The sequence below is a fragment of the Pleurodeles waltl genome, chromosome 1_1 (genome assembly GCF_031143425.1).
Source record: "Pleurodeles waltl isolate 20211129_DDA chromosome 1_1, aPleWal1.hap1.20221129, whole genome shotgun sequence".
NCBI lineage: Eukaryota > Metazoa > Chordata > Amphibia > Caudata > Salamandridae > Pleurodeles > Pleurodeles waltl.
Window position 1 is genome coordinate 583,691,135 of NC_090436.1, and position 7,791 is coordinate 583,698,925.

Here is a 7,791-nt window from a genome sequence, read left to right on the forward strand (position 1 = left end):
CAGGGCTGCCCCCAAGGAGCAATGTGCGGCCACTTCACCAGCCACACCATCTAGGGGAGGCAAGGGCCCGAGAGCCCCATCAAAGGAGTGGAAGGGCAGCAGGAGCGCGGAGAAGGTGGACACCACATGTCACATCCCAGTTGGGAAGGAGGACACTAAAGAGGCCAGGAGTCCGTCCCCGAAGGGTCCCGAAACAACACGGTGGCTTTGCACTCCCCAGGATGGTACAGTGGGCAGCCCACCCACTGTAGAGACATTGAGAGACTGTGGCTTTGCAGTCCCCAGGATGGTACAGTGGGCAGACCACCCACTGTAGAGACATTGAGAGACTGTGGCTTTGCACTCCCCAGGATGGTACAGTGGGCAGCCCACCCACTGTAGAGACATTGAGAGACTGTGGCTTTGCACTCCCCAGGATGGTACAGTGGGCAGCCCACCCACTGTAGAGACATTGAGAGACTGTGGCTTCGCACTCCCCAGGATGGTACAGTGGGCAGCCCACCCACTGTAGAGACATTGAGAGACTGTGGCTTTGCACTCCCCAGGATGGTACAGTGGGCATGGTGGCTCCTCGTGGATCTGGCGTCGTGGACTCATGTGGCTGTGGTGCCCCCCCCTTCCCTTCCCCCTGAGGTGCCTGTAGTTTTTACATCTGATGCCCCTGCAGTGTTCTCTCCAAAGGACTCAGGTCTCCTGTGTGGGCTTTGCCCTTGTTTCTCAAAACTTTGGCCCACGGACATGATGAATTCGTAGGATGTGCAGGACTTGTTACTTCAGTTATACACTGATGTGTATATCATTTGTTTTCTTGTAAATATCTTTCATGGTTGTACGATAATTTTCAGGAGCTTTTTGGTACATAAATATTTATTCCAAATTTGATTATGTCATAGCATTTTTCAGGGGTGTTTGGGTGGTGTCACTGTGACTTGTTGCTCTGCATTGGTGTGTACATAGTTGGGGGGGGGGGTCGCATATGTGTGCGGCCGTAACCTTTCATCCTCCCCCTCCCGTGTGTCGTAGGTGCAGTACTCACCGTTGTCGTCTGCGCCGGACTTCGTACTCGTGGTAGATGAGAAGGTAGACGAGAGCAGGTAGGATGTTTAATTCGGGTTCCATGCTGTCCTCCTTCCTCCTGGAGTGCGTAGTGGTGTGCGTTTTCCCGTTCGTAGTCTGTTTCCGCCGTGTTTTTATCGGCGGTGCTCCCGCTCCGGAAAAGGTGGCGGATTGGTGAGTTGTGATAGTGTGGGCGGTACATTGTCTGCCGCCTGGCTGTTGGCGGTGACCGACGCGCTGTTTGTTTGTACCGCCGTGGCGGTCGGAGTGTTAAAGTGGCTGTCTGTGTTGGCGGTTCCCGCCAGGGTCAGAATTCAATTTTTTTGACCGCCAGCCTGTTGGCGGGTTGGCCGCCGCTTTAACACCGACCGCCAGGGTTAGAATCACCCCCTGTGACTCTCCCTAAAAAAGAAAATTTCCGCCAAAAATCCATATGTGGAGATCGACCGATTAATGGTAATCATAAATGCGGCAACTGCAAAGTTTGCCCCAGAGCCATTGTGGGCGACACCTTTACCTGGAAAGGTAGCAACTACGCGCTTACAGACATGACAAATTGCAAAACTGCTAATTGCATTTATCTGATTAGGTGTCCATGTCCCTCACTTTATGTAGGTGAAACAGGGAGGGAAGTCAAAATAAGAATATTGGAACATATGTCTAACATCAGAAATGTCAAAGAAAGTGCCCCTCTAGTACTCCATTGGAAACAACATGGACATCAAGTTGATGATCTCACTTGGACTGTCCTGGAAAAAATCAAGAAAGCTGGACAAATAGAGGATTACAAAATAAGGAAAAAACGAGAAGTCTTTAGGATATTCACACTAGATAGTTGCGCAAAAGGATTGAATGAGCTTACCCCCTGGGAAAACGCAATTATTTGATAAATAAAAATCCTAGCTGAATCTTTATTTGCCCCCCCCTGATGTCCTACTGACCTTTTAGTGGTATCATCACACTAAGAGACATATATACATTTGCACATTTCTCAATTTTTTTACGTCTCCACATCTTTTCCTTTATCAGCTTTTTCGTTCCTATATATTTTTTCATTTTATTTCACATTATATTTTTTCTTTACTCTATTCATGGCTTTCTCTCATTCTTTATTTTGATCTGTATCTAATTTTTATTTGTAATTCTTAATCTCTAACTTTCACTTATTATTTCATTTCTCATTTTTACTTTTTATTTTTTACTTTTCATTTCTATTTTCACTCATATCCTTTTTCTATTCATTTATATTTTTTATCTGTACCTTACTGTCACCCATAAGTGAAGAATAGTGTCTTTTGTTATTAACCCGGCTGTCCTTATATAGCTGTTGATTCAACTATCAGCGCATCCTAGTAAGGTGGGCCCCTTATTTTAATTATTTTCTTTTTCATAAGATAATATCATCAATAGCATGCCTCTTTAGCCAATAAAACCCTCCTTTCCCTTTCAGTATTGTGTATTGCCTATGTTACTGACAGTTATGTATTTCGTCCCATTGTGGGACGCGCGATAACGGAATTCCAACATGGCGGCTATAGCAGCCCGTAATGATTTACCGTGAGGCCGCGGTCTAGCTAGGTCTAGACACCAATTAGCTCCACTACTAAAAACCAGTGGAACCGCGGCTGCCGACATTTATCGACTAACGTGTAGTGCATCCACTAATTGGTGAGTCTTCTCTTCTTTATCTATAAATATTTTCAGGTCTCTCGATCTTGGAGAAAGCCTCTAACGTTTCCTTTCTGGTTGTAAAACTATATCTGACTAGCGCAGTGCTTTTAGTAACTTTTTCTGCTAGCCTAATTATAATCACATCTATATGTTTAGGATCAACCGTTGAAAGCTACACTAGCCTGAAGATTGAAAAAAGACTATCAAATAAAGGCCATTAGTACGGTTTATCTCAGCTACAGCAGGTAACCCCAAGCACTCATATTTTCTTCATAATGTCTCTATTTAATAATAGATCTCAGAGTTGCTATATAATACAATTTTAACACCATAGATTTTGCCATTGAGCTTCTCCAACTGGTGATATAAATATATATTCTTATATTTATATTTATATTATTTTTCTGCATTGTAGCCAGATCATCTTTTCTCATTGCATCAGACATCTGTATGTCTCTGTAAAAGATCAGATCAACAATATGAAAGCAGTATTGTCTGAACTACCAGCTAAGACATTTCAAGTAAGCAAGCAAATATTTATCTAACAGAACTAACCTCACAATATACTCAAATGCATGTCTTCACAGTATTGGGACTAAAGATTTAAGCATTATTACACAAGGCACTACCTTATTATTACACTTCAACTATGGGACTCTCTTATATCACCTAGAGCCAACTAACATAATGAATATAATTATCGTCAACTGCCTACCTCTACCCTTTTACTCACATTTTCTAGCTGTTTCTTCATTCAAAAAAATTCTCTTCCCATTAAACCTTTATTCTGACTGCTTTTTAGCTTTTATTTTAATATAACAATGAACACTTTCATTATATATTCTCATACGTAGAAATATTTATCTACATATACAAATTAAAATTGATAACTATCGGGACGCTAACAACATCATATGAGTATATAATTATATCTCTTTCTTTATTAGATGACATGTCTACGTGATTCAAGTATATCAAGCATCTAGTGTCCAATCAACCAGAGAACCTGGCTGCTAAAACTAGATCTTCATTACATTATATCAATGGGAATGGCCCTGAGGAAGGTGACCTACAATAACTAGGAACACCGAAACGCGCGTAGGCCGTCGGTTCCCCCAGTACTTTGTTGCCAAAACGACGCCACTCCTATTTGTTCTTTTTTAATATAGACTATTTTTGTATTAGATCACTACATATCGATATTTATCAGTTATTGAGTATTTTTTCTCTTTTCTTGTATAGTCTTTACCTCTTATGAACTATTAGATTAATTCAGTTGTATTCATATTATGTTCTCTCCTTATTTTGTTATATTGTCCATTGTTTCTTAGTTTGAATGTGGTGTGACTGAATTAGATTTTTTTGTATTCTGATATCTTCTGCATTTTTTATTATTTGTTTGTTTATATGATTTAATTAAAGTTCTCTTTTTTATGACTTTGTTCTTTTTTCCCTTGTCATCATTCATCGTTGTTTAGCAGTCCGGTATCATAATTTACTGATTGATTTGAATTTATCATAATGTATGTATCTGTCCCTATAGGGATTTATTTCTGAAGTTCATTGTATCTTCAGAGGCTTTATCATTGTAGTTCACATAGTAGTTTTCCTATAAGGCACTGTGACTTCACCTTCCATTGCATTTATGTGTTTGACATTGAAAATGGCTGCCTAATTTCCCTATGTCTATGGCCACTTTCTGTATCCTTTGGCATCTCTATTTTCCGATCTCTGTGCCCCACTCTGGCTCCTGGTGTGTTTACTTCTGCCCACTACAGGTTATACCTATGTTACTATTACAGTACATTAGAAATACAATGTTTACAGCTTGTTAAACAAATCCATATTTTAATCAATTGACAGACTCCATACTTGTATTTGTTCCAAGGGTGTTTATTTTGGTGCTACTAAGTGGAGGGGGTAAGGTAATGGGCTGGGTTGCTGATGGAGGAAAGTCCAGGGTAGAGTCCAGTATATTTGTATCACAGGTGCATTGTCCAAGGGGGCATAAGAAGTGGAGCAATGGCAGTTCAAGGTGGACAAGGTGACAGAGTGGGATAAAAGGGTGACAATCAGGAGAGTCTTATTTCCTGGTGGGGGTCTTGGCAATGTTCTCTGGCTTCTGCCTGGATCACAGGGGCCATTTGTGGGGTGGTTCTCCTTCTGCAGGGGGTGGTGTGCTGGTGGCATGTTGCTCTGGGGCCTCCTGTCCACTAGCGCCGGTGGAGGTGGAGGGCTGTTCTTGTGTGTGGCTAGGGTCAGGGGCCTGTTGGTGTGCCACTGCCTCCCTCATGGTGTTGGCCATGTCAGCCAGCACCCCTGCAATGGTGACCAGGATGGTGTGGATGTATTTCAGGTCCTCCCTGATCCCCAGGTACTGTCCCTCCTGCAGTCCCTGGGTCTCTTGCAACTTGTACAGTATCTGGCCCAAGGTCTCCTGGGAATGGTGGTATGCTCCCAGGATCCCTGCAAGTGCCTCGTGGAGAGTGGGTTGCCTGGCCCTGTCCTCCCCCTGTCACACAGCAGTCCTCACACCTTCCCTGTTGTCCTGTGCCTCTGTCCCCTGAACCGTGTAGCCACTGCCACTGACCCCAGGTCTCTGATTGTCTTGGGTTTGTGGGGTTGCCTGGGGTCCCTGTACTGGTGGACACACTGCTGATTGACGTGTCCTGGGGACAGAGGTATGGGCCCGCTGGGTGGGTGCTGTGCTGGTGTTTCCTGAGGGAGGAGGCTCAGTGGTGGTTTCGGACTGTGGCAGGGTAACCGACTGTCCAGAGGTCTCTGATGGGCCAGGTTGATGCATTGGTGTTACATGCAGGGCTTGGTATTGGGATGGGTGGGTTGTGATGGTGGGGTATATGTGAGGTGGTGGGGTGATGGAGGTGAGGGTACGGGTAGGTGTTTGTGATGGCATGCAGGTAGGGGGGTAATAGTAGTAAAGATATGACTTACCAGCGTCCAGTCCTCCCGCTACTTCTGCGAGGCCCTCGGGATGCATGATCGCCAAGACTTGCTCCTCCCATGTTGTTAGTTGTGGGGGAGTAGGTGGGGGTCCACTGCCAGTTAACTGTACAGCTACCTAGTGTCTTGCAACCACGGAACGCACCTTCCCCCGAAGGTCATTACACCTCTTTCTGATGTCATCCCTTGTTCTTGGGTGCTGTCCCATGGCGTTGACTCTGTCCACGATTCTCCAGCATAGCTCCATCTTCCTAGCAATGGATGTCTGCTGCACCTGTGATCCGAATAGCTGTGGCTCTACCCAGATGATTTCCTCCACCAAGACCCTTAGCTCCTCCTCAGAGAACCTTGGGTGTCTTTGGGGTGCCATAGGTGTATTGTGAGTGGTATGTGTGAGGGTGTGTGGGATGCTGTGTTGGGGCGTGTGCTGTGAGGTGCGTGGATGGTCTATGGGTGATGGTGTTCTTTGGCTCTGATTCAGTGGGTGCTCCTGGCTTGTCTCTCTCTCAGCTGGCAATATTTTTTGTTTTGTTGTAAGGTGTTGTGGGTAATGTGAGTGTGTGTTTTATAGTGGTGTGGGTGTGGTGTGTGTGTGTCAGGTGTGTGTACTTTGAATTGTCCAATATGGTGCTGTTTTGTTAGTGTGAGTATTATAAGCGCAGCGGTATGTACCACTAATGGTTTACCGCAGTTGGATGTCCACCACGGTGATTCGTGGGTCATGATGCTGTGGGCATATTTCTGTTGGCGTAATGGTGTGGGTTTTGTTACGGCCACTGACCTTTGGGCTGTCGGACTTCTGTGGGTGTCTGTATAGTGGCAGATTTCTCTGTGTGAGTCATAATACCCGTAGCGGTATACTGCTGCAGTCATGGTATGTTGGCAGGCGTCAGCAATGCGGTAGGTGACACTTACCACCAATGTTGTAATGAGGGCCATAGTGATGACGTGTATACTACTGTTTTCAATGCAGGCCATTACGTGACCACGCACAGTTTTTGCTTTTGCCCTACTTTGGACTTTTTCCCTACTTCCAGATTTTTGGTGATCTTTGATTGACTTTTTGAACTTCATTGGGAACTCGTTTTTCTGCCTTTGGAATTTTGCACTTTTGTTGATTCGTCAATTGAAGATCTATACAGTGGCTCAGTTGAAGCAGTTCTGCAAAAATTGTGCCTGTCCCATTAAGGGCTCCACCAAGAAGGAGCAGCTACAGAAGGCACTGTGGGCCTGGGTGACAGCAAAGGAAGCTGAGGTGCACACAGAGGTGGAGGATGAGGAGGCGCATTCCATACACAATGGTATAGTGGGTGGACTTATTATGTCCAGGGAGAGGGTCTCCAGGGCAGGTCATAATGTGTCATCCAAGGTTCTGACTCCTGAAGGGTTGCAGGACAGAGAGGCAGAGAAAGATCTCCAGCTGGAGTTAGAAAAGTTTAGGATGCAAAGGGAGATGGAAGAAAGGAGTATGGTCACAGAGGAGAAGAAGATACTACTGGCTCATGAGCTCAGCTTGAGGGTGCTGGATCATAGGAGCCAGTCCAGTAGAGAAAGTGGCAGAAATGTCACAGTACAGTGTGAGAGGAGGGTGCACATTCCTAAAGACCTTGTGAAGGATTACAAAAGGGAGTATGACATATTGTTGTGGTTCATGGGTTATGAGTCTGCTCTCCATTTGAATCTGGTCCCTGAAGCTCATTGGGGAGTGGGTCTCTTGAAGCACTTTGAGGTAGAGGAGAGGGATATTCTGACATGCTTAGGGGATCCCCAGGGGCTCGCTTACTCTATCATGAAGGACTCCCTACTCACAAGGTATAGTCTCACCTCTCAGCAGTATAAGGACAAGTGTAGGTCCTATAAGAAGAAGGTATCCCAAACATGCTTGGAAAATGTGTTAATTCTTTTTGCAGGTCATTGGATGGTTGGGTGAAGGGCAGAAGGTGACAACGTGTGAGGGGCTTTACAATTTAATTGCTTGGGAGCACTTGTGCAGTTTATGTTTTTCAGAGCTGCGTCAGCACCTGATTGACAGCAAGCTGACTGATTCCAGGAAGCTTGCACAGGAGGCGGAGCATTGGGAGAGCAATAGGGTCCGGAAGAGGT

General features: G+C 45.1%; 1 long non-coding RNA gene across 1 annotated transcript; it reads left to right on the forward strand.

Annotated features, from left to right (window-relative positions):
- Window positions 1-2,680: 2,680 nt before the first annotated feature.
- Window positions 2,681-4,052, forward strand: LOC138282967 (uncharacterized). The gene is made up of 4 exons (XR_011201030.1): window positions 2,681-2,724; window positions 2,884-2,972; window positions 3,143-3,248; window positions 3,675-4,052. It is a non-coding gene; the product is annotated as an uncharacterized lncRNA (long non-coding RNA).
- Window positions 4,053-7,791: the final 3,739 nt, after the last annotated feature.